This window comes from Hyla sarda, chromosome 1 (genome assembly GCF_029499605.1).
Source record: "Hyla sarda isolate aHylSar1 chromosome 1, aHylSar1.hap1, whole genome shotgun sequence".
NCBI lineage: Eukaryota > Metazoa > Chordata > Amphibia > Anura > Hylidae > Hyla > Hyla sarda.
In genome coordinates this window covers 318,680,911-318,702,262 of record NC_079189.1, presented here as the reverse complement: position 1 = coordinate 318,702,262, position 21,352 = coordinate 318,680,911, and the positions used below count along the sequence as shown (strand labels likewise).

The window sequence follows — 21,352 nt, the reverse complement described above, 5'->3', positions numbered from 1 at the left end:
TGTGGCGGAAGCTTGAGGAGACCATATAGTGGCTGAATTGCACAGCCTGGAGGTGGCTGAAGCATGAAGAGACCATAAAGTGGCTGAATTGCACAGTCTGGAGGTGGCTGAAGCATGAGGAGACAATTAAGTGGCTGAATTGCACAGCCTGGAGGTGGCTGCAGCATGGAGAGATCATATAGTGGCTTAATGGCACAGCCCGGAGTTTGTGGCAGCATGAAGAGACCATATAGTGGCTGAATGGCACAGCTTGGAGGTGGCTGAAGCATGAGGAGACGATATAGTGGCTGAACGGCACATCCTGGAGTTTGTGGCAGCATGAAGAGACCATATAGTGGCTGAATGGCACAGCCTGGAGGTAGCTGAAGCATGAGGAGAGCATATCGTGGCTGAATGGCACAGCCTGGAGTTTGTAGCTGCATGAGGAGACCATATAGTGGCTGAATGGCACAGCCTGGAGTTGTCTGAAGCATGAGAAGAGACCATATAGTGTCTGAATGGCACAGCCTGGAGGAGGCTGAAGCATGAAGAGACCATATAGCGGCTGAATGGCACAGCCTGGAGTTTGTGGCAGCATGAAGAGCATATAGTGGCTGAATGGCCCAACCTGAAGTGTGTGGCTGCATGAAAAGACCATATAGTGGCTGAATGGCACAGCCTGGAGGTGGCTGAAGCACGAGGAGACCATATAGTGGCTTAATTGAACAGCCTGGAGTTGGCTGAAGCATTAGAAGAGACCATATAGTGACTGAATGGCACAGCCTGGAGTTGGCTGAAGCATGAGGAGACCATATAGTGGCTGATTGGCACAGCCTGGAGTTTGGGGCAGCAAAAAGAGACCATATAGTGGCTGATTGGCACAGCCTGGAGTTTGTGGCAGCAAGAAGAGACCATATAGTGGCTGAATGGCACAGCCTTGAGTTGGCTGAAGCATTAGGTGACCATAGAGTGGCTGAATGACACAGCCTGGAGGTGGCTGAATCATGAGGAGACCATATAGTGGCTGAATTGCACAGCCTGGAGGTGGCTGAAGCATGAAGAGTTCATATAGTTGCTTAATGGCACAGCCCGGAGTTTGTGGCAGCATGAAGAGACCATATAGTGGCTGAATGGCACAGCTTGGAGGTGGCTGAAGTATGAGGAGACGATATAGTGGCTGAATGGCACATCCTGGAGTTTGTGGCAGCATGAAGAGACCATATAGTGGCTGAATGGCACAGCCTGGAGGTGGCTGAAGCATGAGGAGAGCATATAGTGGCTGAATGGCACAGCCTGGAGTTTGTAGCTGCATGAGGAGACCATATAGTGGCTGAATGGCACAGCCTGGAGTTGTCTGAAGCATGAGAAGAGACCATATAGTGTCTGAATGGCACAGCCTGGAGGAGGCTGAAGCATGAAGAGACCATATAGCGGCTGAATGGCACAGCCTGGAGTTTGTGGCAGCATGAAGAGCATATAGTGGCTGAATGGCCCAACCTGAAGTTTGTGGCTGCATGAAGAGACCATATAGTGGCTGAATGGCACAGCCTGGAGGTGGTTGAAGCACGAGGAGACCATATAGTGGCTTAATTGAACAACCTGGAGTTGGCTGAAGCATGAGAAGAGACCATATAGTGGCTGAATGGCACAGCCTGGAGTTGGCTGAAGCATGAGGAGACCATATAGTGGCTGATTGGCACAGCCTGGAGTTTGGGGCAGCAAAAAGAGACCATATAGTGGCTGATTGGCACAGCCTGGAGTTTGTGGCAGCAAGAAGAGACCATAGAGTGGCTGAATGACACAGCCTGGAGGTGGCTGAATCATGAGGAGACCATATATTGTCTGAATGGCACAGCCTGAAGTTGGCTGAAGCATGAGGATAACATAAAGTAGATGAGTGGCACAGCCTAGAGGTGGTGAAGCATGAAGAGACCATATAGTGGCTGAATGGCACAGCCTGGAGGTGGCAGCAGCATCAGGAGTCCTGAAAGTGACCCGGTGATAGAGTGGTGTGGTGGGTGGTAATACCAGTACCCGGTGACGAAGGTGGGTGAAAAAAAGTCTGATGCGGAGGCATGTTTGTAACTGGGGAGCAGCGTCTTAAATCTGTTTGGCACTATCCATATTTGTGAAGTGTTGGTGTGGCACCATGGTCAATCTACTCTCATGCATCAGGCATTGGTGGTGGAAATCTTGGCTGATCCATGCCTGATTCATCTTCACAAAGGTCAGTATCTCCACATTTTTCGTGGACAGATGAGTTCTCCTTGGGGTGACTATGGCCCCCGCTGCATTAAACACCCGCTCTGATGGCACACTATTGGCCGGGCAGGACAGCTTTTCCATGGCAAACTCTGCTAGTTCAAGTTTGGCTGCCCAGAGGTTCAGCAGATCTTCAAGGTGTGTTGGTATGGGCATGTCAAGGTATGCCACCACCTACTGGTTCAGGTCCTGCTCCAGGTCTACCTGCTGTTGATGAGTTGCTTTACTATGCAGGTGAAGAAAGCTACTCATCAGCGACTGTAGACTCAGGCTACTGCTGATGGAGCTGGTACTGCTCTTGCCACCCCTCCCCAGCAGCCATGGCAGTGGAAGGTGAGCGCAGGCCGACCACCCCCTCCCCCCCCCCCCGATTCAGACCTGCGAGAGGATGGACGATGGTGCCGTTAGGCATCGGCCAACTGACTACATAAGATGCCTCTGTAGTAGGTCACTTTGTCCTCCCTCTCAGAAGGTGTAAAAAGGTCACTATTTTGTGGCGGTAGCGAGGGTCCAATAAGGTGGAGATCCAGAAGTCATCCCACTGCCGAATGGTGACAATTCGGCTGTCTCTACGCAAGCAAGTGAGCATGCATTGTGCCATTTGTGCAAGTGACTCGGAGGGAATTCCAGACTCCATCTCCACTGCATACTGCCACAAAGTGTCTGGGTCCTATGTCTCGCCTTCCTCATAACCCTTTAGCTCCTCTGGCTGCTCCTGCTCCTCCTCTCCTGTCAGATTACTAGAAAAAACGCTCATTTGGCAAAACCTAAACTGTGCTCCACTGTGCCCCTCCCCTCCCCCTCCAGTTCAGCCCCCACAGGGCTCATGTGGCCGTGAGATGTAGGCGCCACGTCTCCAGTGCCCTGACCAGCCATCATTTCCAACACGAAGAAATGAAGAAGTGGAATGACATTGTTCCTCCCGTAATCCTGGCGACTTACTAATAATGTGGCTTCCTCAAAGGGTCTGAGCAAATGGCAGGTGTCACGTATGAGCTGCCACTGGTTCACATTGAAGTTACACATGGGAGAGTCCCTATTTGCTTGGATCATCAAGAAATCGGTGACGGCTTTTCTCTGTTTGTACAGTCGGTCCAACATATGGAGGGTGGAATTCCAACGTGTGGCAATGTCACAAATCAGACTATGTTGGGGGATACCGTTCTGACGCTGCAGCTCAAGGAGGGGGTGCTTTGCAGTGTATGAGTGTCTGAAGTGCATGCAAAGTTTCCTTCACATTGTTAGCATGTCTTACAAATGGGGGAACACTTCAGAAACTGCTTCACAACCAGATTGAACATGTGTGCCCTGCAGAGCACATGGCTCAGCCTTCCCAGTTGTAGCGCATGCAAGATGTTCTTCCCATTGTCAGTAACCATGGTTCCCATTTCCAGTTTTCGTGGAGTAAGCCATGCTCTGATTTCTTTACGAATGACTTTTAGCAGTTCCTCCCCTGTGTGACTCTTTTCACCAAGGCAAACCATATGAAGAACAGCGCGACACCGCCGTGCCCTGTACATACGGTATGCTGAAGGGCCACTGAGACTTGTCTGGGCAGTGATGGCTGAGGACACGGTGGATGATGAGGAGGTGGAGTCGAACACTGTCACAGGACCAATGGCCTACGAGCATGAAGGAGGAAGCAGCGTGACCTGTCCAAGTTGGTAGCTGTGCAGGAACCACATTCACCCACTGAGATGTAAAGGTCCTGACCATAGTTACAGCTCCAGATGTCGGTGCTGCCATGCACTTTGGTAAACACAGACAGGCTCAAGGACTGGCCCACCTTCTCTTCCACAAAATTGTGCAGGGCTGGTACTGCCTTCTTTACAAAGAAATGACGACTTGGGACTCTCCACCTCGGCTCAGCACAAGCCATCAGTTCTCTGAAATGTGCAGAGTCCACCACTTGAAAAGGGAGGGACTGCAGCACCAGCAACTTAGATAGGAGCACATTCCACTTCTGCGCCATTGGATGAGTGGGCGCATACTGTTGTCTCTTGGACATGGCTTCGCCGATAGATTGTTGGCGGAATGGCTAACTAAAAGTAGGAGGAGTAGGAACATCTGGAGCGACAGAAGGAGGGTAGGACACACAGCTCCCTTCGGCTGAGGTGGTGGCACCTTGACTGGCTGGAAGAGGGAGCGGCATGCCACTGAGTGTTGCAGTAGGCTGGACCACTACATCGGAGCCACAGTTCTCCCAGGCCGCTTTATGGTGGCGAAGCATATGTTGACGCAGGGCCATGGTGCTAACATTGGGACCCTGGCCACGCTTCACCTTCTGCCGACATATTTTGCATGTGGCTATGTGAACCTCCTCCGGATGCTTGATGAAAAACTGCCACACTGCTGAGTAGCTGATTTTCCCACCAACAGTCAGCACTAATTGACAGCTACTGCTGCCGTCTCCAGGAAGCCCTGTTCCACTACCTCCCGGAAATGTAGGCTGCCGCGAAGCAGGTGGTCTCCCCCGGGCACGTTTGGCTCCAGAATACTGGCAACACCGCCTCCCACGTCACTCTCCTCATCACTACTTGCCCGCCTAGTGGGGGAAGCGGCAGATGTCTCCTCCACTTCTTGGCTGGGCAGTAGCTGCTGACTGTCCTCTATTAGATCGTCCTCACTGAATAGTGGAGCTGAACCCACAGCATAAGATACTTCTTTAGGGGAGGGAACAGCATAGGACAGAGGTAATGGGAGGACTGGGACCACTCCCGGGCCAAGCCAACTGAGGGTTGTGTCTGAGGAACCCACTGACTGTTGACTGGGGGTATCAGATGTCACTTGTGATGAAGTGGATGACCGTGTTAACCAATCGATGACGGCAGATGGATTTCTGGTCGAGACACGACCGCTAGCTGATAACGGGAGCTCAGGCCTCTCCCTACGACTCCTGCTGCCAGTCGCCCCTAGTCTGCTGCGACCTATGCCTGATGAATTTAGGCCTCTGCCACTCCTCTGTGCACATCCTGGCACTTCCCCACCCGATATACTTAGTGCGTATATGAGGGGAGTACAATCCGCTTCACTATGCTTAAAACAGTATTTGTCTAGAAGAGCAGCAGGTGCGTACTTTTGACTGTCTTTCAAAGTATCTAGGCCCTTGAAAGATTAACAGGTACAAAATAGTACACTACTTAGATGTACATATGTGGTATGCACTTATGAGGGCAGAAAAATGCGCTACAGTACACTTAAAGAAGTATCTGAGTAAAAACACCAGCCGGTGAGTACTTTTGCCTGCACTTTCACAGCATCTAGGCCCTTGACAGATTAACAGGTACAAAATAGTACACTACCTAGATGTATCTGAGTAAAACACCAGCCGGTGATTACTTTTGGCTGTCCTTTCACAGTATCTAGGCCCTTGACAGATTAACAGGTTTAAAATAGTACATTACTTAGATGTACGTATGTGTTATGCACTTATGAGGGCAGAAAAATGCGCTACGGTACACTTAAAAAAGTATCTGAGTACAACACCAGCCGGTGAGTACTTTTGCCTGGACTTTCACAGTATCTAGGCCATTGACAGATTAACAGGTACAAAACAGTACATTACTTAGATGTACGTATGTGATATGCACTTATGAGGGCAGAAAAATGCGCTACAGTACACTTAAAAAATATCTGAGTAAAAACACCAGCCGGTGAAAAATGCACTACTGTTTGAGTAAAACACCAGCCGATGATTACTTTTGTCTGTTCTTTCACAGTATGTAGGCTGTTGACAGATTAACAGGTACAAAATAGTACACCACTTAGATGTAGGTATGTGGTATGCACTTATGAGGGCAGAAAAATGCGCTACAGTACGCTAAAAAAAAAAAAAAATGCCCACAGCACCAGCAGTACACAACAATGTTGAAGCTCACAGTTACTGTGTACTAAACCCAAAATTGCAAAAAGACTCTCAAATACTTTTAGGAATGGACTGCTGGGTATGGATTATACCGTCTACAGACTAGTATAACTAGCAGACCAGTTGTTGTGGAACAAAGACACAGATTTGCCCTAAAAAAATATTTCTCCCTCCTGTGAAAACGTTTCTGCAGATGTGGCAACACACAGCTCTCTGCAATACAATGCTGTTCACAGTGACTGAGGGGTTAATCGCTGCAGTACGAATTAATTTCTATGCAAAAATGCTGTGCTCTGTGTCCTACAGAAGGCTGAGGTGACTAAGAGGTGAAACGCTGCTGAAATAAGCTTTTCTCTGTAACACACACACAGCAATGTCGGTCCTATCTCTCTGCAGTGTAATGAATGAATGAAATGACGAGCCGGAAAATGGCTGCCGAATAGATAGGGCTGTGACATCACAGGAGTGACTGGTTGCATGTGATTCAGGATCATCCCGCCTACCTGCCTTCCTGCCTTGCCTTCCCGCCTTCCCAGCATTCCTTGCCCCATGTGCTGACATGTGGATCCACCATTTTAGATGCCCTGGAGTCTGGACCGCAGTAAATGGAGTTTAATGAAGCAAGTTGCGCGATAGAATGGCAGCGATATTCACATTTGTTGCAAATCAAATTTTTCATGAAATTTGTAACGAATTTGGGTATTTCAGCTTCGATTCGCTCATCTCTAATGGGGATGTAAAGCTAGCCTTATGGTGTGCCCAGGAACATGCATGTGAATGGGCTGTGCACCCCCTTTGTCTCTTTAAGGTTCTCAGCCACATTGCATTATAGCCAGGATTGGGCATGGAGGTCTAATTTTCCCAATGTAGAGGTAGACTAGAAAGTTACAGCAGGAGGCTCCTGTACGCATGTAAAGAGCCTGATTGTTAACCAGCCACATCCTGGGAGTAATATGATTAGAGGATAGAAGTAGTAAAAATTCCATTGTGGGGTAAAATGTGGTGTAATGTATGTCACCAGAGCACATACAACCATTAGAAGGTTGGACTCCATGATGGAGGTGTGTTTAAGGGTTTTTGTTTGGGGCAAAATGTGTGCTTTATTCTTGCAGAACTTTTGACATGGTAATGCTTAATGGCATTGTTAAAAGAAGAGAAATGTGGTACCCCAGAAAAAGGTTTCAATATTGAAAGGTTTACCCAAAGTAAAGGTGGTGTGTCCTCCAGGACCAAGGTATCATTGTGGAATATAAAATAAAGGGGCATTTACATGAGGGTGAGTGCCCCTGATGTGTTTTTTCACATATGGATTAAAGGGGTACTCCCCTGGAAAAAAAATATTTTGAAATCAAACAGTGCCAGAAAGTTAAACAGATTTGTAAATGACTTCTATTAGAAAATCTTAACCCTTCTTGTACTTATCAGCTGCTGTATGTTCCAGAGAAAGTTCTTTTCTTTTGGAATTTCCTTTCTGTTTGACCACAGTGCTCTCTGCTGACATCTCTGTCCATTTTAGGAACTGTCCAGAGTAGGATAGATTTGCTATGGGGATTTGCTCCTACTCTGGACAGTTCCTAGAGAGCACTGTGGTCAGACAGAAAGGAAATTAAAAAAGAAAATAACTTCCTCTGGAACATACAGCAGCTGATGAATACTAGAAGGTTAAGATTTTTTAATAGAAGTAATTTACAAATCTGTTGAACTTTTTGGTACCAGTTGATTTAAAATATTTTTTTTCCCAGTGGAGTACCCCTTTAACCCCTTCCTGACCTATGACATACCTGTACGTCATGGGTGGCAAGGTGTTCCCGACGCATGACATACAGGTACGTCATGAACATTACTGCCGCTACTCGCGGCATCCCGCAGCGCCCGGAAAGATGGTGGCTATCACTGATAGCCAGCCATCTTACCATGCGACCACGGGGGGTTTCATCCCCCCCCCCCCCCCCCCCCAGCGATCGCTGCTATCAGCTGGTCAAATCTGACTAGCTGATAGCAGCGTTTCGCTATGAAAATACTTAGCAGCGCGGTGTGTGAGTCCCGATCACGGGGATCGGGACACACACCGCTCTGCTAAGTGTCCCTGACCCGTCGTCACTTACCCGTCCGAGCGGTCTCCCGAGCGGTCCCGGCGCGAGCGGCGTCCTCCAGGCGGTCCCGGCGGCGCTGCGTCCCGGAGGTGAGTTTGCAGCAGCAGGGCGGCATCTTCATTGGCAGCAGTGAGATCGCCGTAAAGCAATCTCACTGCTGCCTCTGAGAGTTTCAAAACTGCAACTCCCAGCATGCCCAGACAGCCTTTGGCTTTCTGGGCATGCTGGGAGTTGTAGTTTTGCAACATCTGGAGGCCCACAGTTTGGAGACCACTGTATAATGGTCTCCAATCTGTGCTCTTCCAGATGTTGCAAAACTACAAATCTCAGCATGCTCAGTCTGTCCAGGCATGCTGGGAGTTGTAGTTCTCTAACATCTGGAAGAGCACAGATTGGAGACCATTATACAGTGGTCTCCAAACTGTGGATCTCCAGATGTTGCAAAACTACAACTCCCAGCATGCCCAGACTGCCCAAGCATGCTGGAAGTTGTAGTTCAGCAACATCTGATCCTTCAGATATTGCCGAACTACAACTTCCAGCATGCCTGGGCAGTCTGGGCATGCTGGGAGTTGTAGTTTTGCAACAACTGGAGGCACACTAGTTGGGAAACATTGTCCGTTTCCTACCTCAGTGCCTACACCTGGGACAATTGTTGCAAAACTATAACTCCCAGCATGCACTGACAGACCATGCATGCTGGGAGTTGTAGTTTTGCAACAGCTGAAGGCACACTGGTTTGGAAACACTAAGTTTGGTTGCAAAACACTTGAAAGTTTATTACTTAACTTAGTGTTTCCAAACCAGTGTTCCTCCAGCTGTTGCAAAACTACAACTCCCAGCATGCACGGACAGCCAAAGGGCATGCTCGGAGTTTGCAACAGCTGGATGTTTGCCCCCTCCCCCCCCAATGTGAATGTACAGGGTACACTCACATGGGCGGAGGTTTACAGTGAGTGCTGCAAGTTTGAGATGGCGCAAATTTTGCGCTGCAGCTCAAACTTCCAGCGGCAAACTTGCTGTGAACCTCCGCCCATGTGACTGTACCCTAAAAACACTACACTACACTAACACTAACCTAAAATAAAAAGTAAAAAACACTACATATACACATATCCCTACACAGCCCCCCCTCCCCAAAAAAATGAAAAACGTCTGATACGCTACTGTTTCCAAAACGGAGCCTCCAGCTGTTGCAAAATAATAACTCCCAGTATTGCCGGACAGCCATTGACTGTCCAGGCATGCTGGGAGTTTTGAAACAGCTGGAGGCACCCTGTTTGGGAATCATTGGCATAGAATACCCCTATGTCCACCCCTATGCAAATCCCTAATTCAGGCCTCAAATGTGCATGGCGCTCTCTCACTTTGGAGCCCTGTCGTATTTCAGGACAACAGTTTTGGGACACATATGGGGTATCGCCGTACTCGGGAGAAATTGCCTTACAAATTTTGGGGGGCTTTTTCTTCTTTAATTCCTTATGAAAAGGTGAAGTTGGAGTCTACACTGACATGCTGGTGTTGCCCTATACTTTTCATTTTCACAAGAGGTAAAAGGGAAAAAAGACCCTCTAAATTTGTAATGCAATTTCTCCTGAGTACGGAGATACCCCATATGTGGGCGCAAAGGGCTCTGGGGGCGCACAACAAGGCTCAGAAGGGAGAGTGCACCATGTACATTTGAGGCGATTTGCACAGGGGTGGCTGATTGTTACAGTTCTGACAAACGCAAAACAATAAATATCCATATGTGACCCAATTTTGGAAACTACACCCCTCACGGAATGTAATAAGGGGTGCAGTGAGCATTTACACCCCACTGGTGTATGACAGATTTTTGGAACAGTGGTCTGTGAAAATGAAAAATAAAATTTTTGATTTGCACAGTCCACTGTTTCAAATATCTGTCAAACGCCAGTGGGGTGTAAATGCTCACTGTACCCCTTATTAAATTCCATGAGGGGTATAGTTTCCAAAATGGGGTCACATGTGGGGGGGGGGTCCACTCTTCTGGCACCATAGGGGCTTCCTAAATGGGACATGCCCCCCAAAAACCCTTTCAGAAAAACTCACTCTCCAAAATCCCATTGTCGCTCCTTCCCTTCTGAGCCCTCTACTGCGCCCGCCGAACACTTTACATACGCATATGAGGTATTTCCTTACTCGAGAGAAATTGGGTTACAAATTTTAGGGTGATTTCTCTCCTTTTACCCCTTGTAAAAATTCAAAAATTGGGTCTACAAGAAAATGCGAGTGTAAAAAATGAAGATTTAGAATTCTCTCCTTCACTTTGCTGCTATTCCTGTGAAACACCTAAAGGGTTAAAACACTTACTGAATGTCATTTTGAATACTTTGGGGGGTGCAGTTTTTATAATGGGGTCATTTATGGGGTATTTCTAATATGAAGACCCTTAAAATCCACTTCCAACCTGAACTGGGCCCTGAAAAATTACGATTTTGAAAATCTTGAGAAAAATTGGAAAATTGCTGCGGAACTTTGAAGCCCTCTGGTGTCTTTCAAAAGTAAAAACTTGTCAATTTTTTTATGCAAACACAAAGTAGACATATTGTATATGTGAATCAATATGTAATTTATTTGGAATATCCATTTTCCTTTCAAGCAGAGACTTTCAAAGTTAGAAAAATGCTAAATTTTCAAAATTTTCATGACATTTTTAGATTTTTTACCAAGAAAGGATGCAAATATCAGTGAAATGTTACCAATAGCAAAAGGAGAATATGTCAGGAAAAAACTGTCTCGGAATCAGAATGATAAGTAAAAGCATCCCAGAGTTATTAATGTTTAAAGTGACAGTGGTCAGATTTTCAAAAAATGCCCAGGTCATGAAGGTGAAAATGGGCCGGGTCATGAAGGGGTTAAATGTGAACTGCATCTATGTTAGCAGGTAAGCACCACTGCAGTTCACATGTGCCACTGTAATTTGTTGAATGTGCACATTAGTGATGGTTTTGTTTTAATGTTTTTGTGATAAGAATTAAACTGTATGTTTAAGGTTAAGTTTCCACTTTTTTTCTGGCAGTTTTTGGAATACTACCACTGCAGTTTTTGAGCCGAAGCCAGAAATGTATTCAAAAGGAATAGGACATATAAAGCAAGGACTTACACTTCTCCTCCCTTATGGATACACTTCTGGCTTTGGCTCAAAAACTGCAGTGGCAGTTTTCCAAAAACTGCCGGAAAAAAAAACAAGTGGAAACTGAGGCTAAGTCTGATATAATGTGTGGCTGCAGGTATGTTCTAGAGAAATCTAGCTGGTTCTGGGAATCAAGGATTGAGTAACCAACAGCTGCACGATTTTACCAACATTGCTGTAATGTTGTAGAGTCACTGGCTACCACATGCAGGCATGATTTCACCCATATGTGGCAACAAAATACCTGCCCTACAATCTCAGCCTGCTTCCTCTAAGCAGAAAGAAAGTTATAGCGATGGGACAAGACCAAAATAGAATTAAACCACTGAGGGACAAGGAAAGGAAATACTCGCTGGAACCTTTTTAACCCCTTCATGACCCAGCCCATTTTCACTTTCATGACGTGGGCATTTTTTGAAAATCTGACCACTGTCACTTTAAACATTAATAACTTTGGAATGCTTTCACTTATCATTCTGATTCCGAGATTGTTTTTTCGTGACATATTCTACTTTATGTTATCGGTAAAATTTCACTGATATTTGCATCCTTTCTTGGTAAAAAATCTAAAAATGTCATGAAAATTTTGAAAATTTAGCATTTTTCTAACTTTGAAAGTCTCTGCTTGAAAGGAAAATGGATATTCCAAATAAATTACATATTGATTCACATATACAATATGTCTACTTTGTGTTTGCATAAAAAAATTGACAAGTTTTTACTTTTGAAAGACACCAGAGGGCTTCAAAGTTCCGCAGCAATTTTCCAATTTTTCTCAAGATTTTCAAAATCGTAATTTTTCAGGGCCCAGTTCAGGTTGGAAGTGGATTTTAAGGATCTTCATATTAGAAATACCCCATAAATGACCCCATTATAAAAACTGCACCCCCCAAAGTATTCAAAATGACATTCTGTAAGTGTTTTAACCCTTTAGGTGTTTCACAGGAATAGCAGCAAAGTGAAGGAGAAAATTCTAAATCTTCATTTTTTACACTCGCATTTTCTTGTAGACCCATTTTTTGAATTTTTACAAGGGATAAAAGGAGAGAAATCACCCTAAAATTGGTAACCCAATTTCTCTTGAGTAAGGAAATACCTCATATGCGTATGTAAAGTGTTCGGCGGGCGCAGTAGAGGGCTCAGAAGGGAAGGAGCGACAATGGGATTTTGGAGAGTGAGTTTTTCTGAAAGGGTTTTTGGGGGGCATGTCCCATTTAGGAAGCCCCTATGGTGCCAGAACAGTGGACCCCCCCACATGTGACCCCATTTTGGAAACTATACCCCTCATGGAATTTAATAAGGGGTGCAGTGAGCATTTACACCCCACTGGCGTTTGACAGATATTTGAAACAGTGGACTGTGCAAATCAAAAATTTTATTTTTCATTTTCACAGACCACTGTTCCAAAAATCTGTCATACACCAGTGGGGTGTAAATGCTCACTGCACCCCTTATTACATTCCGTGAGGGGTGTAGTTTCCAAAATGGGGTCACATGTGGATATTTATTGTTTTGCGTTTGTCAGAACTGCTGTAACAATCAGCCACCCCTGTGCAAATCGCCTCAAATGTACATGGTGCACTCTCCCTTCTGGGCCTTGTTGTGCGCCCCCAGAGCACTTTGCGCCCACATATGGGGTATCTCCGTACTCAGGAGAAATTGCATTACAAATTTAGAGGGTCTTTTTTCCCTTTTACCTCTTTTGAAAATGAAAAGTATAGGGCAACACCAGCATGTCAGTGTAAAAAATTTATTTTTTTACACTAACATGCTGGTGTAGACCCCAACTTCACCTTTTCATAAGGGGTAAAAGAAGAAAAAGCCCCCCAAAATTTGGAAGGCAATTTCTCCCGAGTACGGCGATACCCCATATGTGTCCCAAAACTGTTGCCCTGAAATACGACAGGGCTCCAAAGTGAGAGAGCGCCATGCGCATTTGAGGCCTGAATTAGGGATTTGCATAGGGGTGGACATAGGGGTATTCTACGCCAGTGATTCCCAAACAGGGTGCCTCCAGCTGTTGCAAAACTCCCAGCATGCCTGGACAGTCAATGGCTGTCCGGCAATACTGGGAGTTATTATTTTGCAACAGCTGGAGGCTCCGTTTTGGAAACAGTAGCGTACCAGACGTTTTTCATTTTTTGGGGGGGAGGGGGGGGGGGCTGTGTAGGGGTATGTGTATATGTAGTGTTTTTTATTTTAGGTTAGTGTCAGTGTAGTGTAGTGTTTTTAGGGTACAGCAACATGGGCAGAGGTTCACAGCAAGTTTGCCGCTGGAAGTTTGAGCTGCAGCGCAAAATTTGCGCCATCTCAAACTTGCAGCACTCACTGTAAACCTCTGCCCATGTGAGTGTACCCTGTACATTCACATTGGGGGGAGGGGGCAAACATCCAGCTGTTGCAAACTCCGAGCATGCCCTTTGGCTGTCCGTGCATGCTGGGAGTTGTAGTTTTGCAACAGCTGGAGGAACACTGGTTTGGAAACACTAAGTTAAGTAATAAACTTTCAAGTGATTTGCAACCAAACTTAGTGTTTCCAAACCAGTGTGCCTCCAGCTGTTGCAAAACTACAACTCCCAGCATGCATGGTCTGTCAGTGCATGCTGGGAGTTATAGTTTTGCAACAATTGCAACAGCTGGAGGCACTGAGGTAGGAAACGGACAATGTTTCCCAACTAGTGTGCCTCCAGTTGTTGCAAAACTACAACTCCCAGCATGCCCAGACTGCCAAGGCATGCTGGAAGTTGTAGTTCGGCAATATTTGAAGGATCAGATGTTGCCGAACTACAACTTCCAGCATGCTTGGGCAGTCTGGGCATGCTGGGAGTTGTAGTTTTGCAACATCTGGAGGTCCACAGTTTGGAGACCACTGTATAATGGTCTCCAATCTGTGCTCTTCCAGATGTTAGAGAACTACAACTCCCAGCATGCCTGGACAGACTGAGCATGCTGAGATTTGTAGTTTTGCAACATCTGGAAGAGCACAGATTGGAGACCATTATACAGTGGTCTCCAAACTGTGGACCTCCAGATGTTGCAAAACTACAACTCCCAGCATGCCCAGAAAGCCAAAGGCTGTCTGGGCATGCTGGGAGTTGCAGTTTTGAAACTCTCAGAGGCAGCAGTGAGATCGCTTTACGGCGATCTCACTGCTGCCAATGAAGATGCTGCACTGCTGCCGGAAACTCACCTCCGGGACGCAGCGCAGCCGGGACCGCACGGAGGACGCCGGGACACCGCTCCGACGGGTAAGTGACGCCGGGGGACGGGTCAGGGACACTTAGCAGAGCAGTGTATGTCCCGATCCCCGTGATCCGGACTCACACACCGCGCTGCTAAGTATTCTGATAGCGAAACGCTGCTATCAGCTAGTCAGATTTGACCAGCTGATAGCAGCGATCGCTGGGGGGGGGGGGGGGGGGGGGGGATGAAACCCCCCGTGGTCGCACGGTAAGATGGCTGGCAGTGATAGCCACCATCTTTCCGGGCGCTGCGGGATGCCGCGAGTAGCGGCAGTAATGTCCATGACGTACCTGTATGTCATGGGTCGGGAACACCTTGCCACCCATGACATACAGGTATGTCATAGGTCGGGAAGGGGTTAAGACCGTTAAATGGTCAGAAAACAGTAAAATTAGTGAGAACAATCAAAAACAGGAAAAACTGAAGAATTATAAAAGACAATACAGAACAATAGCCATGTACTAAAGCTGTGAAAAAGCCCAATGAGCATTACTGCTTCATTATGCAGCTTTTTCATGGGTCATGTTGATCTGAGTGAGTATGTTTATTTAGGAGTCAGAACAGATAGTTGTCTGAATGAGTGTGGGTCAACAGCTATCTAATGTGTGTAATATGCTTAAACCCAGGCAGAATGCAATAGTGACGGAGAAGCTTTTGGGTAGTGTAGGTGAAAGATGAGGGCAGTAAAAGACAGTAGTTGCCATGCCCAAATAACCTTAAACAAGGTGAAGAATCTCAGCACTCTGAAGCAGGATATAGGTTAAAACACATAGCTTTATCCATAAAAATCCATAAGGGGGGAACAATAAAAACAATAGACCAACACATTTCGGGAACACCATTTTTCAAGGTCCAGTAGTTGTCATGGTTTGGTCATAGTTAAGCATGGTGGTTGCTATGCAGACCGCTCCCCTGCAGGGTTTGTGTCGATGCAGAAGGTTACCTAAAAATGCAGTAGCCATTTTGGAAACTGGATCCTAAGGTGATGTGTCTGACTAAATGAGAAGGCAATCAGGGTGAAAAATCTTGTGAATTGCGGAGCTTGCAGGGTTCCAAGTAGCATTCATGCTGCGCGTTATCTACTCACATGGCCGATGCTGTTGTTAACCCAGAGAGCATCTTATGGGGACAATGGGACCTATACTTTTCACCCCAATTGCCTTCTCATTTAGCTAGACACAGCGCCTTAGGATCCAGTTTGTAAAATGGCTACTGCATCCTCAAAAAGCCCTCTGCACCAATGGGAACCCTGCAGGGGAGCCATGACTAAGGGTGCCACAGCCCGAAACGCGTAGGCTACTACGTTCCTGTGTATCCTATTTTTATTGATGCTACAATAAAAGAGGAATTTTACCTGCCTTCCTGGTGCTGGATACTTTTCTATATTGCTGTTCATTCGGAAGGGCATGCAACCCTCCAGTCCAAGCAGGGGAGCCAGGGGCGAGGATCTGAGCGGATACTACACATATCTGCAGGGGAGCATGAACTAACTTGTATATGTATGCTTTTTTTTATATGATTATCACATTATAATGTACTCAAGCTTGATGATGTCACATGTATTATAGTCATGCTTTGTATCACCATTTGTATGCTTGAGAGAGACTGCAAAGGGCAGTAGAACCTTCGTTAGACATGGGTGAATAAATTGCACACATTTTTTTACTTCTATTGCAGTGCTGCTGGATTCTTTTCTAAGTATCTATCTATTTATCTCCTTGTTATCTATCTACGAATCTATCTATCCATTCATTCATTCATCTTTCACATCCTTGCTATTTATCTCCTATCTATTACATTTCCTATCTATTTATCTGTCTGTCTGCCTGTCTCTTATCTATCTCCTATCTATCTATCTATCTATCTATCTATCTATCTGTGGTGGCCCAGTATGGGAGATGTTGCCCCCTACCCTTGCTACCCTGTCAGACAGCCTCCTTCAGTGTTCTCAGGGCCCTTTGCACCTGTTTCCCCCATGTACATATGTTCTGCAGTGCATTGTATTATAAAATGTGTTGTATCTTTAAGAGTTATGTTATGTGATTGTTACCCAGGAGGTACCAGTGACCAGGTGATCCCAAGAGTGACCTATGGGCTCCCTTCTAGTCTCCCCCATATAAGCCCTGGGTGGAGCTAGCTCTCCCTCTTTTCATTACAAGTCTCTGCTGAGGTCCAGCGCAGTCGTGCCTAATGTGTGTGTCCAGAGTGTTGGAGGCCTCAAAGTCAAGTCCTGCAGCCACCATCAAGTCAAGTAAGCTAAAGTCACAGCTTTATGAGTCAAGACAAGTCAGTCCCTGTCATCTGTCAAGTCAGCGTGGTCTGCATTCAATTGTCCAGTCCTACTACAAGTCCCAGCAAGCCCTTAAGGTCTCTGCATCACCTCCTTGGGCCCTGGCTGAACTGCATATATTTTACCAACTGTCTACCGCAGTAAAACTACTATTGTCTGTAACTTGGCGTCGGAGTCATTATTGCCACCTTGCCTAGCCCAGGATCCAGCGGTATACCTTCGGGTGGTTTTGACTAAACCCCACCCTGGTGTCACGAATACAAGGGGTTAATGCCATCTGCCCCTAGGGTAACAACATCTGCCCTCATCACAACCCGCTACCACATATCTATCTCCTATCTATCTATCTATCTATCTATCTGTCTGCCTGTCTCTTATATATCTCCTATCTATTTATTTCATTTCTGTCTATCTATCTCCTATCTAACTACCTAATATATATTCATTTAAAGGACATCTGCAGCCTAAATACACTTATCCCCTATCCACAGGATAGAGTATAAGTGTTTGATTGCGGGGGGTCCAAACCCTGGGCCCCCACGATCTCCTGCACGGGGCCACGGCTCTGCCACGGCTCTCCCATGCAGGAGGCGTGCCATCCGCAGCATGTCGCCACTGCTGACTCGCCTCCTCTATGTAGTTCTATGGGAGAGGCGGGGATGCAGAGTTTGTGCCTCCCAGCCTCTCCCATAGAGATGTATGGGGAGGGGGCGTGGAGGGGGCGTACCGTCGACCTCAGTGAGGTCGACGCTACATGCATTAGCCGGAACACAGCGCAGCAAAGCCGGTTCCCTGTTCGGAGATTGCGGGGAGGTCCCAGCGGACGGACCACTGCAATCACTTATCCCCTATCTTGTGTATAAGGGATAAGTGTATTTGGGCTACAGATGTCCTATAAGGGTAGGGTCACAAGTAGGGTCACACGTAGTGTATGCACAATATCTGTTGCATAGCAGGAAATACACTGCATATTCTTCTATGAGCATACACACAGAGTGACCTGGCAGAAACCTGTGTGCGCAGTAAGGTTTGGAGGCTGGGCCAGTGTGTCACAGTCATGTCAGACGCTGGGCCCATCTCCACACTGCACACACAGGGCTGATACTGGGTAGCCCTGTGTGTCTGCTCATAGAAGATTATGCAGCGTATTTTCCGCTGTGCAGCGTTTTTTGTGTAGTGTTAAATAGGCTGCGTATATACTACGCGTGACCCTACCCTTAGGGTACGCTTGTGTGTCCATAAAATACATTGATTTTGTCGCAAAAAATATGCTGATTTATGCATCCAAAACAGCACAATATCACTTCTTTTTAACAGGGTTCAAAGCTGAAGTTCCCATTGATGTCAATGGGATCCTCAGGGCTGGCTCCCCCCGCGCTGCCCATGGCTGAGAGGAAGGGGTGGGGCACACTTCACACAGGCATGTTTTTTGCCTGTCTGAATGTACCCTAATTTGGCATTTATAAGACAGTTTGTCAGACTGACCATTACTGACAAGGATTATGATAACTGTAGAATGACAAAATAAAACCATTATAAAAATACATTACGTAAAAAAGAACAGAAAAGCTTTAGGAAAACTAAAGGGTTAACCAGAATGTTGTGCTTAAATATTACCTCAAGACCCTGCACAGAACTTTCTGGAATGGCTGTGCCCTCTACAGAGATGTGTGTCACAGAACACTGTGGGCCTGGTGTATAACAGTGCAGTGTAGATATGAAGTGGAGCAGCCGCCCCTAGCAACCAATCACATTCCTCCTTTCAGTTTCCATAAGCCATAGAACAATTATATCTGTCATGTGTTTGGTTAGTCTATTGGCTATAGTTTATATACTTGTGGCCTGCGTTGTTGGGTTATGTATACTGTATATGGGGATGCAGTCAGCTTACCTTTGTATTGAGATTTCAAAAGCTATGTCAGTGTTGTCTATGGCAACCAAACAGATTCTAGTTTTCATTTTTGGTTGCCGTGAGCAACACTGACACTTTCTGACTACCAGGCTTTATACAAGGACCACAGACTTAACCTTCAGTCCTGACAGCTACGGTCCATAGGATTACAGACAATGTAATTAACTAGTGTTTTCCAACCAGTGTTTCTCCAGCTGTTGCAAAACTACAACTCCAAGCATGCCCAGAAAGCCAAAGACACCTGCTGCCTATTCACACCTTAGCCCTTGTAACATTAAGGAGTCACATGACACCAGGAAGGAAAAATGGCTAACTGGGTTTAACCCCTTAAGGACATAGGGCGTATCCATACGCCCCCGTTTCCAAGTCCTTAAGGACCGACGGCGTATGGATACGCCCTGAGCATTTCCGGCTCCCACCACTAGCCGGAGGTGAGCCGGGGCCGGATGCCTGCTGAAATCGTTCAGCAGGCATCCCGGCATATCGCCCAGGGGGGTCATTATGTCCCCCCATGTCGGCGATTGCCGCAGATCGCTGGACAATTCAGTCCAGCGATCTGCGGCGGATTCCGGGTCAATCGGGTCTCCAGTGACCCGATGACCCGGAATTACTGGCTGATCGGGGCCGTCAGAGACGGCCCTGAACAGCCAGAGCCTGCAGGAGTGAGGTGGCACTGGTGCCACCTCACGATCGCCCTGATTCGTCGGCAGGATTACTGGCCGACCAATCAGGGCGCCTGCTGCGGGTGTCACTCCTGCAACCCGCTCCGCCCCTCTTCCGGAGGACGTGAGCGGGTGCGGTGCATCTGGTGGTTGCATAACTACAACTCCCAGCATGCACTGATAGACCGTACATGCTGGGAGTTGTAGTTTTGCAACAGCTGGATGTTCCCCCCCCCCCAATGTGAACGTACAGGGTACACTCACATAGGCGGAGGATTACAGTAAGTATCCGGCTGCAAGTTTGAGCTGCAGCAAATTTTCTGCCGCTGCTCAAACTGCCAGCGAGAAACTACTGTGAACCACCGCCCGTGCGACTGTACCCTAAAAACACTACACTAACACAAAATAAAATAAAAAGTAAAAAACACTACATATACACATACCCCTACACAGCCCCCCTCCCCTCCCCAATAAAAATGAAAAACGTCTGGTACGTCACTGTTTCCAAAACGGAGCCTCCAGCTGTTGCAAAACTACAACTCCCAGCATGCACTGATAGACCGTCCATGCTGGGAGTTGTAGTTTTGCAACAGCTGGATGTTCCCCCCCCCCCCCCAATGTGAACGTACAGGGTACACTCACATGGGCGGAGGATTACAGTAAGTATCCGGCTGCAAGTTTGAGCTGCGGCAAATTTTCTGCTGCAGCTCAAGCTGCCAGCGAGAAACTACTGTGAACCCCTGCCCATGCGACTGTACCCTAAAAACACTACACTACACTAACACAAAATAAAATAAAAAGTAAAAAACACTACATATACACATACCCCTACACAGCCCCCCTCCCCAATAAAAATGAAAAACGTCTGGTACGCCACTGTTTCCAGAACGGAACCTCCAGCTGTTGCAATACAACTACTCCCAGTATTGCCAGATAGCCACTGACTGTCCAGGCATGCTGGGAGTTTTACAACAGCTGGAGGCACCCTGTTTGGGAATCACTGGCGTAGAATTCCCCTATGTCCACCCCTATGCAAACCCTAATTTAGGCCTCAAATGCGCATGGCGCTCTCACTTTGGAGCCCTGTCGTATTTCAAGACAACAGTTTAGGGACACATATGGGGTATCGCCGTACTCGGGAGAAATTGGGTTTCAAATTTTGGGGGATATTTTCTGCTATTACCCTTTTTTAAAATGTAAAATTTTTGGGAAAATAAGCATTTTAGGTAAAAAATTTTTATTTTTTACATATACAAAAGTCATGAAACACTTGTGGGGTATAAAGGTTCACTTAACCCCTTGTTACGTTCCCCGAGGGGTCTAGTTTCCAAAATGGTATGCCATGTGTTTTTTTTTTTTTTTGCTGTCCTGGCACCATAGGGGCTTCCTAAATGCGGCATGCCCCCATAGCAAAATTTGCTTTCAAAAAGCCAAATGTGACTCCTTCTCTTCTGAGACCTGTAGTGTGCCAGCAGAGCACTTTTCACCCCCATATGGGGTGTTTTCTGAATCGGGAGAAATTGGGCTTCAAATTTTGGGGGGTATTTTCTGCTATTACCCTTTTTAAAAATGTAAAATTTTTGGGAAACCAAGCATTTTAGGTAAAAAAAACAACATTTTTTTTACATATGCAAAAGTCGTGAAACACCTGTGGGGTATTAAGGTTCACTTTACCCCTTGTTACGTTCCCCGAGGGGTCTAGTTTCCAAAATGGTATGCCATGTGTGTTTTTTTGCTGTCCTGGCACCATAGGGGCTTCCTAAATGCGGCATGCCCCCAGAGCAAAATTTGCTTTCAAAAAGCCAAATGTGACTCCTTCTCTTCTGAGACCTGTAGTGCGCCAGCAGAGCAATCTACACCCCCCATATGGGGTGTTTTCTGAATCGGGA

The 21,352-nt window shown here is 46.6% G+C and overlaps 1 protein-coding gene across 17 annotated transcripts in view; it reads right to left on the bottom strand.

Moving 5' to 3' along the window:
* Positions 1–18,999, bottom strand: part of SHOC1 (shortage in chiasmata 1) — a 262,135-nt gene extending 243,136 nt beyond the window's left edge. For 9 of the 17 annotated variants that reach the window (XM_056518635.1, XM_056518660.1, XM_056518652.1 and 6 more), the window contains exons 1-2: positions 18,507–18,741; positions 15,954–16,068 (exon numbers count right to left, since the gene is read on the bottom strand). The gene's annotated coding sequence lies outside the window, so the exon portion shown is untranslated. Of the gene's footprint in view, positions 1–15,953; positions 16,069–18,506; positions 18,742–18,780 lie in introns of those variants that run through there. The other 8 variants (XM_056518649.1, XM_056518725.1, XM_056518691.1 and 5 more) reach the window with 4 other exon arrangements.
* Between the last annotated feature and the right edge of the window lie 2,353 nt (positions 19,000–21,352).